At 38.6% G+C, this 18,966-nt stretch overlaps 1 protein-coding gene across 1 annotated transcript in view; it reads left to right on the top strand.

Annotated features, from left to right (window-relative positions):
* The window catches only part of MYLK (myosin light chain kinase), a 282,381-nt gene that overhangs the window by 35,538 nt on the left and 227,877 nt on the right, over window positions 1–18,966 (top strand). The window contains exon 2 of the mRNA XM_070466095.1: window positions 13,962–14,132. The gene's annotated coding sequence lies outside the window, so the exon portion shown is untranslated. The remainder of the gene's footprint in view (window positions 1–13,961; window positions 14,133–18,966) is intronic.

Here is an 18,966-nt window from a genome sequence, read left to right as displayed (position 1 = left end):
TAAATCTTTCAGAGGTCTTAACAAGTGGCCATACCCTTGCTTTTCTCTGTGTCCTAAGGTCTCCTTTCAGTTTGAGAATCTTTTACTTGAAGACTATTCAGATATGGGGAGACTAGAGATAAGAGTTTTGTTTTCCAATGCAGCAGGCCCTGGGCCCTCTGTTTTCTATCTAAATTCAGGCTGCAAACTGAACATTCCCTTCTTTCACCTGTCCCTCTGTCTTGCCATCCTTTATCATATGTAGTAAAGAGCACCCAAGTGGCACTTTCCAAATTCTCTCTGGAGATCTACTTAGCTGTAACTGACATTTTCTTTCTCTCTCAAGGTACTGTCAACTTCAGGTTTACCAGATGTTCTTTCTGTACATAGTATGAGCCATCATTTTACAAATTTGCTATAGCATTTTTTCCCCCCATTTTTTTGGCCTTTGCAGTCTGTTTCCTTACTGAGTTTCTGGTCACTAACCTATTCCAAACCCAACACCACATGTTTTAGACTTTTGTTATGGCAGCACCCCACTCCTGAAATCAATTTCTGTATTAGCTAGCTTATGTTGCATAACAAGCCACCTCAAACTTAGGGACTTAAACCGTGGCCATTTTCATTTATATCATTACTTTTTGGGTTGGCTAGGTGGTCTTTTTGGTTTAAACCAGCTCAGGTGATCTCTCCGTTTAATCAACAAAACTTTTCTTTCTTGTGGGTGGGTTATTTCAGCTATTTTGTGCAGGGAGTGGGGATTTCCAGGAATTGGGCTACTACCCATTTTTTGGCCTTTTATGTTCAGCTTCAGAACTGCCTATAGTGCGGGAGACCTGGGTTCAATCCCTGGGTCAGGAAGATCCCCTGGAGAAGGAAATGGCAATCCACTCCAGTATTCTTTCCTGGAAAATCCTGTGGATGGAGGAGCCTGGTGAGTTGGACATGACTGAGTGACTTCACTTTCAGAACTGTTATGGCACCTGTGGATTCATAATTTAGCAAATGCTAATGTATTAAGCAAATGCTAATATATGTATTAGCTAATGTATTAAGCAAATGCTAATGTATGTAGTGAGCATATAATGAGGCTCAAGCTAATGTATTAAGCAAATGCTAATGTATGTAGTGAGCATATAATGAGGCTCAAGGTCTACTGAAGTTTGAATCCTCCACCATCTTGGGCCTAATAGGTTCTAACCAGTTTATGTCATATTCTGTTCTTTTTTTTTTTTTTTTTTTACTGGAGGATAATTGTTACCCAATGTTGTATTGGTTTCTACCATACATCAACATGAATCAGCCATATATATGTATGCTATGCTGTGCTTAGTCACTCAGTCGTGTCTGACTCTGCGATCCCACCAGGCTCCTCTGTCCATGGCAACTCTCCAGGCAAGAATATAAGAGTGGGTTTCCATGCCTTCCTCCAGGTGATCTTCCCAACCCAGGGATTGAACCGAGGTCTTCTGCATTGCAGGCAAATTCTTAACCATCTGAGCCACCAGGGAAGCTCAAGAATACTGGAATGCGTAGTCTATCCCTTCTCCAGGGGATCTTCCTTACCTGGGAATCGAACCAGAGTCTCTTGCACTGCAGGTGGATTCTTTACCAGCTGAGCTACCAGGGAAGCCTGCATATATGTATGCCTAAGTCATATTCTCTTCTTAATGGTTGTATCATTCTTTTAATGGTTCTGAAACAGAAGGAAAGGGGTCAGGACACAAACTTTAAAAGATGACATAGCCCAAGGACAAGACATAAACTGATTTGAACCAAATAGGTCCAAGATGGCAGACCTCCACTAGACCTTGAACCTCAGTATACACTCATTTTAACACATTAGCAAGCTAAGTGACACACCCACCAGTGCCATGACAGTTCTGAAGCCAACATCAAGGATCAAAAAGTGTGTGTTGGCCCAATTCCTGGAAATCCCCCTCCCCTTCCCTAAAATAGCTGGAATAATCCTCCCACTCCTTAGCCTATGAAATTACCCAGCCCAAAAAAACTAACCATGCCATATTTTAGAGTTGTTCTCACCTTCTGAGGTGACCCACACTCTGTCTGTGGAGTGAATTTCTCTTTAAATAAACCCATTTCTTACCTATCACTTTGTGTCTCACTGAAGTTTTTCTGCAATGAGACATCAGTAACTTGAGCTTCAGTAAACCCTGAAACCAGGTGTATGACCTTGTTAGAAAGCCATGGTTCAAGTTCCAATCTGAGATGCATGGTTTCAGCTGTGCCCTGCCCACTTCCCTCCTGTCTCAGCGGAACACAATTTTCGGAGGAACTTGATTCATTTGGAGGTAGATAGTTCAAAGCAGATGTGGAGATTCCATGTCACCATGTTGACCCTGACTCTTCTAACTTTTGACTCATCTAAACTTAGCTTTTACTCAAACTTGCTGCCTCACAGTTGTAAGGTGGCTGCTTTACTTCCAGTTTTATATGCACATTCCAGACATGATGGGGGAAAAAATGACAGGTTATGAAAGAGGCATGTACCAACTGAGTTTGCTCTCTTATAATTCAGTTCAGTTGCTCAATTGTGTTTGGCTCTTTGCAACCCCATGGACTGCAGCATACCAGACTTCCCTGTCCTTCATCAACTCCCAGAGTTTGCTCAAACCCATGTCCATCGAGTTCGTGATGCCATCCAACCATCTCATCCTCTGTTGTCCTCTTCTTCTCCTGCCTTCAATCTTTCCCAGTATCAGGGATTTTCCAATGAATCAGTTCTTCTTATCAGGTGGCCAAAGTATTGGAGCTTCAGCTTCATCATCAGTCCTTCCAATGAATATTCACGACTGATTTCCTTTAGGATTGACTGGTTGGATCAGTCCTGGTTGGACTGATCCTGGTTGGATCAATTGACTGGTATAGATTTGACTATACATGTATTTATTGGCAAAGTAATGTCTCTGCTTTTTAATATTCTGTCTAGGTTTGTCATAGCTTTTCTTCCAAGGAGCAATCTTTTTAATTTCATGGCTGCAGTCACCATTTGCAGTGATTTTGGAGCCCAAGAAAATAAAGTCTGTCACTGTTTAAATTGTTTCCCCATCTGTTTGCCATGAAGTGATGGAACCGGATGCCATGATTTTTGTTTTTTGAATGTTGAGTTTTAAGCCAGTTTTTTCACTCTCCTTTTTCACCTTCATCAAGAGGCTCTTCAGTTCCTGTTTGCTTTTTGTCATAAGGGTGGTATCATCTGCATACCTTAAGTTATTGCTATTTCTCCCTGCAATCTTGATTCCAGCTTGTGCTTCATCCAGCTTAGCATTTTGCATGATGTACTGTGCATGTAAGTTAAATAATCAGGTTGACAATATACAGCCTTGACATATTCCTTTTTCAATTTTGAACCACTCTGTTGTTACATGTCCGGTTCTAGCAGTTGTTTCTTGATGTACATACAGGTTTCTCAGGAAACAGGTAAGGTGGTCTGGTATCCCCATCTCTTTAAGAATTTTTCACATTTTGTTGTAATCCACACAGTCAAAGGCTTTAGAGTAGTCAGTGAAGCAGAAGTAGATGTTTTTCTGGAATTCTCTTGCTTTTTCTATGATCCAACAGATGTTGGCAATTTGATCTCTGGTTTCTCTGCCTTTTCTAAATCCAGTTTGAATATCTGAATGTTCTTGATTCATGTACTGTTGAAGCCTAGCTTGGAGAATTTTGAGCATTACTTTGCTAGCATGTGAGGTGAGTGCAATTGTGCGGTAGTTTGAGCATTCTTTGGTATTGCCTTTCTTAGGGATTGGGATGAAAGCTGACCTTTTCCAGTCCTGTGGCCACTGCTTAGTCTTCCAAATTTGCTGGCATATTGAGTGCAGCACTTTCACAGCATCATCTTTTAGGGTTTGAAATAGCTCAGCTGGAACTCCATCACCTCCACTAGCTTTCTTTGTAATGATGCTTCCTAAGGCCCACTTGACTTCACACTCCAAGATATCTGGCTCTAGGTGAGGGATCACACTATTGTGATTATCTGGGTCATGAAGATCTTTTTTGTATAGCTCTTCTGTGTATTCTTGCCACCTCTTCTTAATATCTTCTGCTTCTGTTAGGTCCATACCATTTCTGTCCTTTATTGTGCCCATCTTTGCATGAAATTTTCCCTTGGTATCTCTAATTTTCTTGAAGAGATCTCTAGTCTTTCTGATTCTATTACTTTCTTCTATTTGTTTGCATTGATCACTGAGGAAGGCTTTCTTGTCTCTCCTTGCTATTCTTTGGAACTCTGCATTCAGATGGATATATCTTTCCTTTTCTCCTTTGCCTTTTGCTTCTCTTCTTTTTTCAGCTACTTGTAAGGCCTCCTCAGACAACCATTTTGCCTTTCTGCATTTCTTTTTCTTGGGGATGGTTTTGATCACTGCCTCCTGTACAATGTTATGAACTTCTGTCCATAGTTCTTCAGGCACTCTGTCAGATCTAATTCTTTGAATCTGTTTGTCACTTCCACTGTATAATCATAAGGGATTTGATTTAGGTCATACCTGAATAGTCTAGTGGTTTTCCCTACTTTCTTCAATTTACAGCTGAATTTTTCAATAAGGAGTTCATAATCTGAGCCACAGTCAGCTGCTGGTTTGTTTTTGCTGACCGTATAGAGTTTCTCCATCTTTGGCTGCAAAGAATATAATCAATTTGATTTCGGTATTGACCTTCTGGTGATGTCCATGTGTAGAGTTGTCTATTGTGTTGTTGTAAGCAACACACTTGCTATGACCAGTGTGTTCTCTTGGTAAAACTCTGTAAGCCTTTGCCCTGCTTCGTTTTGTATTCCAAAGCCAAACTTACCTGTTACTCCAGGTATCTCTTGACTTCCTAATTTTGCATTCCAGTTCCCTATGTTGAAAAGGACATCTTTTTTTGGTGTTAGTTCTAGAAGGTCTTATAGGTCTTTATAGAACCATTCAACTTCAGCGTCTTTGGCATTAGTGATTGGGACATAGACTCGGATTACTGTGATCTTGAATGGTTTGCCTTGGAAACGAACAGAGATCATTCTTTCATTTTTGAGATTGCACCCAACTACTGCATTTTGAACTCTTTTGTTGTCTATGAGAGCTACTCCATTTCTTCTAAGGGATTCTTACCCACAGTAGTAGATGTAATGGTCATCTGAATTAAATTCGCCCATTCTGGTCCATTTCAGATCACTTATTCCTAAAATGTCGATGTTCACTCTTGCCCTCTCCTGTTTTATCACTTCCAATTTACTTTGATTCATGGACCTAACATTCCAGGTTCATATACAATATTGTTCTTTAAAGCATCGGACTTTACTTCCATCACTAGTCCCATCCACAATTGCATGTGTTTTCACTTTGGCTCAGCCTCCTCATTCTTTCTGGAGTTATTTCTTCATTTTTCCCCAGTAGCATATTGGGCACCTACCAACTTGGGGAGTTCATCTTTCAGTGTCATATCTTTTTGCCTTTTCATACTATTCAAGGGGTTCTCAAGGAAGAATATATTTAATTACAGAGTATTACTGGAAGCCCTATGCAGTAACTTCCACTTATATGTCATTGGTAAGAAGTATGTCATATGGCATTTCCTAGCTATAACGGAGCCTGAAAAATATAATTTGTTTGTTTTTTTGTTTGGCGTGTTGCTTTCCAAACTAAATAAGGATTAAGCTAATAAAGAACAAAGGGAGAATACATACTATCTTCTCAAGAAGATAGACAAGAAAGAAAATAAGCCTTTAGAAAAGTAGAAGTAAGGACACTAAGAAAACAAACAAAATGATATAGAAAGTAAATTAGAGGAGTTATAAAATTGATTAATCCCTAATTAAGTGGTTTTTAATTCAACAACAGAGCCACAAATAATATTTTGGAAGAAAGGGAACTATAACTACAGATGTGTAATATATAATAAAAATCATAAGATTATACTCTGAAGAATTTTATGCCAAAATTTGGATTGGGAGAAGACATGGTTTTCTAGGTAAATATTTTTTTGCCAAAATTACTTCAGAAAATACCAATAAAGCAAAAATCATTAAAGAATTTAAACTAATAACCAAGAATTCCTCACCCCAAAATATCATACTTAGGTGATTTACATCTGTACTTTATTCAACTTCAAAGAAGTAGATAATCTTAATATTAACAAACTGTTTAAAAAAATAGAAAATTAGGAAAAGCTTCCCTGGTGACTCAGCTGGTAAAGAATCTGCCTGCAATATGGGAGACCTGGGTTCCATCCTGGGTTGGGAAGATCCCCTGGAGAAGTATTTAGGCCAATATTCTGGCCTAAAATTTCATGGACTGTATAGTCCATTGGGTCACAAAGAGTTAGACACAACTGAGCAACTTTCACTTTCACTTTCACTTACTTTTACAATGACAATATGACCTAAATACACGAACCAGACAAGAATACAAGAAAGGAAAATTATAGACCAATCCAATTTATGAACATAAATTTTTATGAAATATATTCTAAGTAGAGTTTATGCATGAAATTAAGAATGATCCAACATCAGAAAATGTGTTAATGTAATAAATCATATTAGCAGATCAGTTAATACCTATAATCTATAAGATACAGAAGAAGCAGTTGTCATAATTTAGTGCTTTATTCATGATTGAATAGACTTTTCAGGAAAATTAGAAGGGAATTTCCTTAACTTGATAAAGAGCATCTATCAAAATAGTCCAGCAAAAACTATCCTTACAATAAGACTCTAGGCTTATTTTCATTAAAGACACAAAAAAGATTAAGATGCCCTTTCTTGCCATTTATATTTAGCACTGTACAGGAGATTCTAACCAATGCAATAAAGTAAGAAAAATGATGTGAATATTGAAAGGTATGTCCTTATTTGCCTACGATATGACTTTCTTGAGGTCTATAAGTGGAAAATATATAGTAAGAGCTTGCCAGTTTCCCTAGACACAAAATCAACATATCAAAATCTTATTCACCAGTAATAGCCAATTAGGAAAGTTAATTTAAAAAATTCTATTTTTCAATAGTAATAAAAGCCTCAAGATGCCTAAACATATGCCTAACCAAAATATGTACAAGAATATTTTTGGAGAAATTGCAGTTATTTAAAGGAAAAAAAAAGAGCCTTAATAAAAAGAAAGCTGCTGTGTTCTTGAACTGGAAGACTCATCATAAAGATGCCAATTCTCTCCCAATTAATTTATAAAATGAATGCACCTCCAAGTAAGGATGAGGAAGTGGAGCAACAGACTCACTCACTTCTGAAAAGAGTGTAGATCAGTACAACAGCTTTAAGAAACAACTTGGTTACACCTTTAACCTAGAAATTCTAGTGCTAGATAGAGTCTTATGTGCATCAGCAAACATTCATTAAAGTGTCTATTTCAGCAGCAGAAAAAAAAAAAGGGAAATGGTTTAAATGTCTATCAGTGGGTGTATGATAATAGTGGTGTACTCATAGAATGAAATACTATACATATTATGTATAGCAGTTGAAAGAACCATCATTTTATTTCCTAACAGATGGATCTCAAAACAATGTAGAATGAAAAAACAAGTTATGGAAGGATGCAAAAAGAATAATGTTTATATAAGTTTTAAAGTCTGGAAAGCAACACTATATAGTGTTTATTATGTATATATATATATATATTTAGGAATCCATGCAAATGTGCCTGGGAATGATAAACAATGTTTGTGATGGTGATTCTCTAGGGAGAAAGGAAAGGGCTTGAAAATGGGAAGAGAGGGCTCAAAAAGAGCATCAGGTGTTTCTGATATTCTTTTTACTAAAGTTCTGTTTGTCTCTATGTTGGAAATCTTTCACCATTTAAAAAATATTTTATCCTAAATGCAATGAGGTATCCTGGATTGGATCCAGGAACAGAAAAAAGGACATTAGTGGAAAAAGTGGTGAAATCCAAATAAAGTCTGGAATTTAGTAAATAGTAGTGTACTAATGTTGGTTTTTTAGTTCTAACAAATGTACCATGGTAATGTAAGATGTTGTCATTAGGGGGAATTGGTTAAATGAACTCTCTGCATCATCTTAGCCACTTTTCTGAAAATCTAAAATTATTTCCAAATGAAATGTTTATTTTAAGAAGTGGGGGTTGATTTTAGAATACTCCTAGAGGGCAAGACCAGTCTCTCAGCAAAGTCTGATCTATCCCTATTTTATGTTTGGTACTCCCTTAAGGGAGATCTTAGATTGGAAAGGGCCTCTAACGGGGCAACCTATCCAGCCACTTTGCTCTGGGAGGTAAGGCAAAGGAGTCATTTAGAAAGAAACTCCTGGAGACTAAAGAGTCTGAGGAGCTCAGCGAGCAGGTATGACTGGAGCCCAGAAGTTTTGCCTCCTAGGATAATCTTTGTTCTTACCTCATTGCCTCTCATAATAAAAACAAATGAAGTTCAACAGCTTCCCTTATTTGTTTGTTTTGAAAACTGAAGGGAAGGAATTACACATCACCCAGAAATGATTTAGGTGACCAAAAAACAGAAGCTAGAGAGGTCAATGAGAGGTTGATACATCATTTTACCTTTTTGTTATGAACCTTCGTAAGAGGTTAGAGACTGCCTACGCCCTGAGGGCAGAGTGAGCTAGGATGGGAAGGAACTAAGTGTTGTAAAAGGCGTCTGGTCCTCAGTCCTTATCATCAAACCCACTGGGTAGATGTATTTGTCCCCATCTTACAGAGGAGGTAACAGGCTTAGAAAGGTAGAAACCATCACCTTATAATAATAATAATAATCACCTTATAACAATATTGTAATTATCCCCCAATTAAAAATGAAATTTTAAAAAAGGGTTAAATTACTTCCCCAATGTTATGAAACTATTAAGAGGTATGGGCTTCCCTGGTGGCTCAGACAGTAAAGAATCTGCCTGCAATGCAGGAGACCTGGGTTCGATCCCTGGGTTGGGAAGATCCCCTGGAGGAGGGCATGGCAACCCACTCCAGTATTCTTGCCTGGAGAATCTCCATGGACAAAGGAGCCTGGTGGGCTACAGTCCATGGGGTCGCAAAGAGTTGGACATGACTGAGTGACTAAGCAAAGTACAGCACTATTATGGTACTCTGATGTAATAAATTTGTCATGTTTTCTGGAATTAGCTCTTAAAACCATTGTAATTTCTTAAGTGCTAAGAGCTATATGCAAATCTTTTGTTCCTAACTCCTTAAATAGCTCTAGAGCATAAAGATGAAATGGGTGTTTTTTGCTATTCATAACGAGCCTCTTTTGACCGCTGAGCATATATTCATGAGGTGATTTTTGGAAAGCCCCTAGAAGACCACTGGAAGAGGACTAGTTGCCAGCAGAACCAGCCAGGTGATTAGAGTTGGAGCTTTCAGTTCTACTTCCTGACCTCTGGGGAGGGGAGGAGGGCTAGAGAATGACTTAATCACCAATGGCCAATGATGTGATCAATCATGCCTATGATAGGAAGCCTCCATAAAAACCCAAAAAGATGCTGTTTGAAGAACTCCTAGGTTGATTTATCTATGTGCCAGGAAGGTGGTATACTCCAGACTCCATGAGACAGAAGCTCCTATGCTTGGGACTCTTCAGGACCTTACCCTATGTATCTCTTCATCTGACTGGTTATTCATGTTCTTTAATAGCCAATGTAATAAACTACTGATCTAATAAGTAAACTGTTTTCTTGAGTTCTCTGAGCTTTCCTAGCTAATGATCAAACTTAAGGAGGGGGTGTGGGAACCTTTGACTTATAGCCAATTGCTCAGAAGTACAGGTGACTACCCAGACTTGCAATTGCCCTATGAAGTGGGTGCAGTCTGTGGAATCTGATGTTCTTTCCAGGTAGAGAACATCAGAATTGAATTAAATTGTAGGACATTCAGCTGGTGTTGCAGAGAGTTGCTTGGTGAGGGGCAAACCCATACACATGTGGTGACTAGAAGTGACGGAGAATGACATCATAGAGGGGAGAAAATACAGGAAAATAAAGGAGAGCGTTCTTTTTACGTCTATGTTAAAGGAAGTCAAGGCTGACTCTAACAACTCATAATTAAGGAAGACCCATCTGAGGTCAGGGAAGATAAATTCCCCAGAGCTGACAGCCACTCTTAGAACAATTGGGGCTGGGAATGATGTAGAACATGAGCCAAGTCAGAACAGCCTGGAACAGACTGAGAAGAGCTTTGGGGGAATGGGCATCAGGCGTGCCAGGGTTACAAGCCTCTGCAGATTCTTCCTTCTGGAAAAGAAAAAGTCATGTGGATAAACTCCCTGCCCTCCTACCCCTCCTTCCTGGATCCTATCCCAGCTGCAGGGCCCATGTCTGCTAGCCTTCTGGGGAAGGGCTCCCTAAAACCAAAGGCCTTGTTTAGTTGCTGTAGAAGAAGCTCATGTGACTTAAGAGGACTTTTCAGGCTTGATTGATGTGATGTGGGTCAAAATAAACTGTAAATCTCTATGTAAATGTGGTTATTGACTGAACAGTGTTAAACCTGGGAGGTTTGTGAGGACAAGAGGGGGGGAAGTGCCTCTTGAGAGAGGTCTCCCAGGAGAATATGAGATTAGTTGAGGTTCAGTGCATTCCTTTGTTGCTCACTCAAGAAGCATATTTGAAGGGATAAGCTTCCTCACTTAGAGCAGAGCATCCCAGACTTGTCGCCATAGTGACAGTGATCAAACAGAGGCTTTAAAACCAGAAAACACCAGGTCAGAGGGATTCTTTTGGAGACGTGCTTCTCTAGTAGAGGACTCGACTATTGTATGCTGTGGAGGAGAGGGACAGGGAGTTTGAATAGCTTCCCTTCCTTCCTGTCTCTAGCTCTGGGGCTTTTGTTTTGATTTTTCTCTCTGAATTGATGTGGCCTTTGGAAAGGGGCTGCAGAAGGAACTAGTCTTCTTTAAAACCTGTGTCAGAAGCTGGAGGCACCAACAATGAACAATCTCAAAAAGAAACTAAGGAAACAATCCCACTTATAATAGCATTAGGAAGAGTAAATAAATAAATACATATGGATAAATTTAACCAGGGAGGTGAAAGATCTATACTCTGAATACTATAAGATACTGATGAAAGAAATTGAAAAGACACAAGTAAATGGAAAGATAGCCCGTATTCATGGATTGGAAGAATTAATATCATTAAATCATCCATACCACCCAAAGTGATCTACAAATTCAATGCAGTTCCTATCAAAATTCCAATGACATTTTCCATAGAAATATCAATAGAACAAACAATCCTAAAATGTGTATGGAACCACAAAAAACTCTAAATAGCCAAAGCACTCTTGAGAAAGAACAAAGCTGAAGGCATTGCAATTCTTGATTTCAAACTATATTAGAAAGCTGTAGTAATCAAAACAGCATTGTTATTGTTTAATCAGTCGTGTCTGACTCTTTGCGACCCCATGGAGTGCAGCACGCCAGGCTTTCCTATCCTTCACCATCTCCAGGAGTTTGCTCAAACCCATGTCCACTGAGTCAGTGATGCCATCCAGGCATCTCATCCTCTGTCATCCCCTTCTCCTGCCATCGATCTTTCCCAGCATCAGGGTCTTTTCCAATGAGTCAGCCCTTCACATCAGGTGACCAAACTATTGGAGTTTCAGCTTCAGCATCAGCCCTTCCAAAACAGTATGGTGTTGGCATAAAAACAGACATGTATCAGTGGAACAGAATAGAGAGCCCTGAAATAAACCCACATGTAGACGATCAACTGATCTTTGAAAAGAGGTCCAAGAAAACACAATGGAGGAAGAAGAGTCTTTTCAACAAATGGTATTGGGAAAATTTTGCTGGTCCATATGCAATGAGATGAAAAGGTAACCTATAAATGAGAGAAAATATTTATAAATCATGTATCTAAAGGGGATTAATAACTAAAATATATAAAGAATGCATATCTAGCTCAATAGCAAAAACAAAACAACTGCCCCCCCAAGGACATCAAGTAATCCAATTAAAAAGTGAGCAAGGGACTTGAATAGACATTTTTCCAAAAATGACATCTAAGTGGCCAAGAGATATTTGAAAATGTGCTCAACATCACTAGTCATTCAGTTCAGTTCAGTCACTCAGTCGTGTCCGACTCTTTGCGACCCCATGAATCACAGCACGCCAGGCTTCCCTGTCCATCACCAACTCCCGGAGTTTACTCAGACTTGTGTCCATTGAGTCAGTGATGCCATCCAGCCATCTCATCCTCTGTCTCCCCCTTCTCTTCCTGCCCTCAATCACTCCCAGCATCAGGGTGTTTTCCAATGAGTCAACTCTTGGCATGAGGTGGCCAAAGTATTGGAGTTTCAGCTTCAACATCAGCCCTTCCAATGAACACCCAGGACTGATCTCCTTTAGGATGGACTGGTTGGATCTCCTTGCAGTCCAAGGGACCCTCAACAGTCTTCTCCAACACCACAGTTCAAAAGCATCAATTCTTCAGTACTCAACTTTCTTCACAGTCCAACTCTCACATCCATACTTGACCACTGGAAAAACCACAGCCTTGACTAGACGGACCTTTGTTGGCAAAGTAATGTCTCTGCTTTTTAATATGCTATCTAGGTTGGTCATAACTTTCCTTCCAAGGAGTAAGCGTCTTTTAATTTCATGGCTGCAATCACCGTCTGCAGTGATTTTGGAGCCCAAACAAATAAAGTCTGACACTGTTTCCACTGTCTCCCCATCTGTTTTCCATGAAGTGATGGGACCAGATGCCATGATCTTAGTTTTCTGAATGTTAAGCTTTAAGCCAACTTTTTCACTCTCCTCTTTTACTTTCATCAAGAGGCATTTTAGTTCCTCTTCACTTTCTGCCATAAGGGTGGTGTCATCTGCATATCTGAGGTTACTGATATTTCTCCTGGCCATCTTGATTCCAGCCCAGCGTTTCTCATGATGTACTCTGCATATAAGTTAAATAAGCAGGGTGACAATATACAGCCTTGACGTACTCCTTTTCCTATTTGGAACCAGTCTGTTGTTCCATGTCCAGTTCTAACTGTTGCTTCCTGACTAGTCATTAGGGAAATGCAAATCAAAACCACATTGAGATATCACCTCAAACCTGTTAGCATGGCTGTTACCAAAAAGACCAGTTCAGTCACTCAGTCGTGTTTATGTTCAACTCTTTGCGACCCCATGAACCACAGCACACCAGGCCTCCCTGTCTATCACCAACTCCTAGAGCTTGCTCAAACTCATATCCATCGAGTTGGTGATGCCATCCAACCATCTCATCCTCTGTCATCCCCTTCTCCTCCTGCCTTCCATCTTTCCCAGCATCAGGGTCTTTTCTAATGAGTCATTTCTTTGCATCAGATGCCCAAAGTATTGGAATGTCAGCTCCAGCATCAGTCCTTCCAATGAGTTTTCAGAATTGATTTCCTTTAGGATTAACTGATTTGATCTTCTTATAATCCAAGGGACTCTCAAGAGTCTTCTCCAACCAAAAAAGACAAGAAGTAGGAAATGCTGGTGAGGATATGGAGGAGAGGGAACTCTTGTACACTTGTTGGTGGGAATGTAAATTGGTTTAGCCATTATGGAAAACAATATGGAGTTTCCTCAAACTTAAAAATGAACTACCGTATGACCCAGAAATCCTACTTCTGGGTATTTATCTAAAGGAAATGGACTCAGTATCTGGAAGAGATACCTGCATTCTCTTGTTCACTGCAGCATTATTCACCATAAGTCAAACCAAGATTGGAAACAACCTAAGTGTTGGTTGATGGATAAATGGATAAAGCAAATTGGACACACAGAGTGGAATAGTATTTAGCCATTAAAAGGAGGGAAATCCTTCCATTTGTGACAATATAGATGAAATTGGAGGACATTATGCGAGGTGAAATAAGCTAGACAAAGACTCATCGAGGTATTCCCCAATTTTTGAAAGCTTCCTTTACGCCACTTCGCTCTATGAAAGAACTACATTAGTACCTGTTTTTGCTAACTGCAAGATATCCTACGAGAATTTTTGCTTGTATAAAAAGTGAAAATAGCCCATGTTTGTTTTTCAGGGAACTGTTCAAGAGTCAGAACACACCCCAAGCAGTGAAAGTGGAAATAAGCTCCAACCCCAGGAACTGCACTCACCATCTCAGCATCAAGCTGCTTTGAACTTTGTCTGTGAACATCTGTGCATTATCTCAATTTATTTTGTGCATCTGTTAGCAAGATGTGTTCTTAAGGTAATTGCTTTTTTTGCTTTATGCTTACTAAAGGTTTCATAGAAATGCTCTACTTTGAAAAAGTGGGGGAAACCTATACTGTATGACCTTAATTATATGTGGAATCTAAAAAGTCAAACTCATAGAACCAGAGATTCTTGGTTGCCAGTGGATGGTGGGGAGGGGGACTGTGTGGGAAAATGGGGAGATGTTGGTCAAAGGGTACAAACTTTCAGTTATAAAGTGAATAAATTCTGGAGACCTGATGTGTAACCTGACTCTAGCTAAGGTACAGTGACTGTAAATAATAATATTGTATTATACGGACTTTCCTGGGGCTCCAGTGACTGGGACTTCAGGCTCCCAATGCAGGGGGCCCAAGTTTGATACCTGGTCAGGGAACTAGATCCCACCTGCCACAAATAAGAGTTCACATGCCACAATTAAAGATCCCAAGTGCTGCAGCTAACATCTGGCTTGGCCAAATAAATATTAAAAAATAATAACACTGTGTTATATACTTGAAATTAGCTAATTTAAATAGATCTTAAATGTTCTTACCACAGACAAACATGCGTGGTAACTATGTGAGGTGACAGATGTGTTAATTGTTTGTGGTTATATTTTTACAATGTGTACAATATCAAACCATCATGTTGTATAGTCCCCCAAAATAAGCCGGAGGCATCTTTCTTTTTTAGGCCCTTTTCTTTTTTGGCTATACTGTTAATCTGATATTCTGGAACTGGTCTGAGTTCCCCGTAAAGCCCATCGCCATGGCCCTGTGCCTGTTAGAACATGGGTCTATTTGCAGCAAGCCATGTATACGTTTTTCCTTGTCCTGTCCCATAACTCAGAAGGCCCAGCTTTTTCATCCTACCTCACAGGGAAGAGTAACAGAGCCTTATAACCATTCTAACATATGAGGTTTCACTTGCATATCTGGTTTCTTTAAATTGTACCCCAGTTTGCAAGCATGTACTAAGAGAGATGATTGTTTCTTCTAATCTTCTTGGCTTCAAGTACCCTTGACATTCATCTGGGCTTTTGCAGCTCTACTTTGATAATTTGGTTTCTAGACTCAGGTCTGCTTTGACCGTTGGATCACTCACTGAGACTTGAGCTATTAAACTGGCAATAGAGGAGTCTAGATTCCGTCAATCATTCTGGTCCCAAGTCCCTCCCTGGTGAGCCACGTTCCACTCCCACCCCAGTATCCCAACACCATAACCCCACTTCAAATGGAGCTTTGCCCAGAGGTCCAGTAATAGTGAAGCTCTTCTTTTTTTCATCATAAGTCTGCCTGCATGTAACCAGCTCTATCTGAAACAACTATATCGTGAACATAATTTCACTGTGTATTTGAAGACCCTGCTAAGTATCTGTCCCATCATATTCAGTCTTCTAAAGTCAGCTGATACTTTTCTTATAAGAGGACTTCTGGATCCCTTAAGAACCTTTTACCTTTTTTAAAAGCAGAGCTTTCCGGTGTTTTGCATTCAGACTAAAGCTGTTGCTCAGAGCCATACATGGAACTTGAATTTTGTCAGGTGCTTTTTTTGTTGTTGCATCTAATGAAATGATCATCTAGTTTTTTTTCGTCTAGCCAGTTGATTAATAAATTACACTGATTGATTTTCGAATGTTGAACCAACCCTACATTTCTAAGGATAAACCTCACATGATAATGATGTATTTCTATATTTATGTAAGTATATATAGATATATATGTACATATACACACACACATGTTGTTGTTTAGTTGCTAAGTCATATCCAACTCTTTGCAACCCCATGGACTCTAGCCACCAGGCTCCTCTGTCCATGGGATTCTCCAGGCAAGAGTACCGGAGTGGGTTGCCATTTCCTTCTCCAGAATGTTCCTGACCCAGTGACTGAACCCATGTCTCCTACATTGGCAGGCGGATTCTTTACCACTGAGCTACCAGGGAAGCCCATATATACACATACACATGTATAGATTTGAGGCTCTTCTTTTATTCTGATATTAGCATTTGATGCTATAAATTTCCTCCTAAACTTTAGCTACTTTAGCTGTATCTCCTCAAATTTGATGTATTGTGCTTTCACATCATTCAATTTGAAGTGTTTTCAAATATCCTTGTGACTTCCTCTTTGATCTATGGGTCATTTAGATGTGTGGTGTTTAGTCTCCAAATATTTGAGGGCTTTTTCAGATATCTTCTTGTTATTAACTTCTAATTTAATTTCATTATGCTCACAGAACATTTCTATATAATTTCATTTCTTTTAAATTGATTCAGTTCTGCTTGGTGGCCTAGAATATGGCTTATCTTGGTAAATGCGTCATGTGTACTTGAAAAGAATGTGTATTCTGTCTTTTTAGGTGTGGTATCAATTCAGTCATGTAGGTTGATGGTGGTGTTCTGTTCTACTATATCTTTACTTATTTTCTGTATACTTTGTTTCTTTTAATCAGTTACTGAAAGAGGAGTGTTGAAGTATCCAAATACAGTTAGAGATTTACTTAGTTCTCCTTTCAGTTCTAAGAATTTTTGAATAATGTACTTTGGATCTCTGTTGTTAGATGCATACAATGCATAGGAGCATTGTAGTTAGTGAATTAACCTTTTCATCATGAAATTACTCTCTTTATCACTACTAATATTCCTTGTTCTGAAATCTACTTGTATGGTATTAATATAACCATTTTAGTTTTCTTTTAATTGGTGCTTGTAGCTCTGGGAGTTGGTGATGGACAGGGAAGCCTGCCATGCTGCAGTCCACAGGGTGGCAAAAAGTCAAACACGACTGAGCGACTGAATTGAACTGCATTTTTAATATTTCCCTTTGGTTTTTAACCTATCCCTGTCTTTATAGTTAAAGTGAGCTTTTTGTAGACAGCATATAATTGAGTCTTGCTTTTTTATCTAATCTGATAATCTTTAATTGGCATGACTAGGCTATTGGTATTTAATATAATTATTGATATACTTGGATTTAAATCTGCCATGCAGTTGTTTCATTTGTTCTATCTTTTCTTTGTTCCTTTATCTTTCTCTGCCTGCCTTTGGATTAACTTAGAATTTTAATTATTTATTTTTATCTCCATTAACTTAATGATTATACATCCTAAAAATTTTTTTTAGTGTCTGCTCTAGTACAATATACATCTTTAATCACAGTCTACCTTCAAATAATATTATACCACTTATTGTATAAAAGTCTTAAAACATTATACTCCAAGTTCTTCCCTCTCAACTTTCGTATTATTGTCATATATTTTTCTTTTATGTATCCTATATATCTGTAGTATATTACTATTATTTTAACTTTAAACTATCTTTTAGAGTAACTTAATTTTTTTTTTTAAGTCTTTTCTATTTACTTCATTTTAACCATTTCTAGAGATCTTAGTTTGTTTAGAACCAACTTCTTTTTAGTATATTCCTTCTGTCTGAAGAACTTAACAGGTCTTGATGGACAAGCCTGTTTATAATGAATTCTCTCAGGTTTTCATTTATTTTTAAAAGTTTTTATTTTTCCTTTACTTTTGAGAGACAGTTTAATGGGTGCAGAATTCTGGGTTAAAAGTTTTTTCTTTTAGTATTCTAAAGTTGTCATTTTGTTGTTTATTGATTTGCATTGTTTCAGATGAGAAGTGTACTTGAAAACTTAACTCTCATCCTGTGTGAATAGTATGTTTCTCCTTTTCCCCAACTGCCTATAAGATTTTCTCTTTATCTTTTATTTTCAGCAGTTGGAATATGTTATGTCTAGATGTATTTGATTGTTTTTGTTTGGTATTTGTACTGCTTGGAATTTTCTGAACCTTTTGGATCTGTATATTTCACTATTTTTGTAAAATTTTTAGGCATTATTTCTTTAGACATTTCTTTCATATCAGTATCTATTTCTACTCTTTCTGGAATTCCAATTACACATGAAAGTGAAAGTGAAAGTCGCTCAGTAGTGTCTGACTCAGCAATCCCAAGGACTATACAGTCCATGGAATTCTCCAGGCCAGAATACTGGAGTGGATAGCCGTTCCCTTCTCTGGGGGATCTTCCCAACCCAGGGGTTGAACCCAGCTCTATGGTAGACCAATTTGATTCTGTTTCATAACTCTTAGGTGCTCTGTTCTTCCCACCCTCTTTATTTCTTTGTGTTTCAATTTGTGTCATTTCTGCTAACCTATCTTCAAGATCACTAATTTTGTTTCCTCTGTTGTGTTGAATCGCGGATGAGACTGTTGAAGCACCTTGTCTTTCATCCATAGAAACAGAGAGTAGATTGGTGGCTACCTAGAGCTGGGGGAATTTGAGAGGCTATGGGTAGTGACTGTGGATAGGTACAGGGTTTCTTTTTGGGTGATAAAAATGTTCTAAGTGCATTGAGTTGATGGCTGTACAACTCGGTGACTGTACTAAAAAAAAACAAGCAAACATTGAATTGTTACTTCAAATGCATTAATGATATGGTATGTGAATTATATCTCAATAAAGCTATTATTGATGACCTAGAGGGGTGGGATGGGGGATGGGAGGAAGTTTCAAGAGGGAGGGGATATATGTATACATATCGCTGATTCACTTTGTTCTACAGCAGAAACTGGCACAACATTGTAAAGCAATTATCCTCCAGTTAAAAACTAATAAATGAAAAAACAGAAACCTTCATGCTTTAGGTTCAAAGTCTACGTTGATATGAATCTGGCAGGAATCAGGGAGGGATAAGACATCTACTGATGGTGCTGAAGGACAGACAGAACAAAATGTAATTTTGAAGGAAATGTTACTGTAACTGAAACTAGCAGATGGATAGAGATTATATATATTATTTTATTCTGTGTTATATATCTGATTCTAAGTGT

Source organism: Odocoileus virginianus, chromosome 4, assembly GCF_023699985.2.
Source record: "Odocoileus virginianus isolate 20LAN1187 ecotype Illinois chromosome 4, Ovbor_1.2, whole genome shotgun sequence".
NCBI lineage: Eukaryota > Metazoa > Chordata > Mammalia > Artiodactyla > Cervidae > Odocoileus > Odocoileus virginianus.
This window is presented reverse-complemented; position numbering and strand designations above follow the sequence as displayed.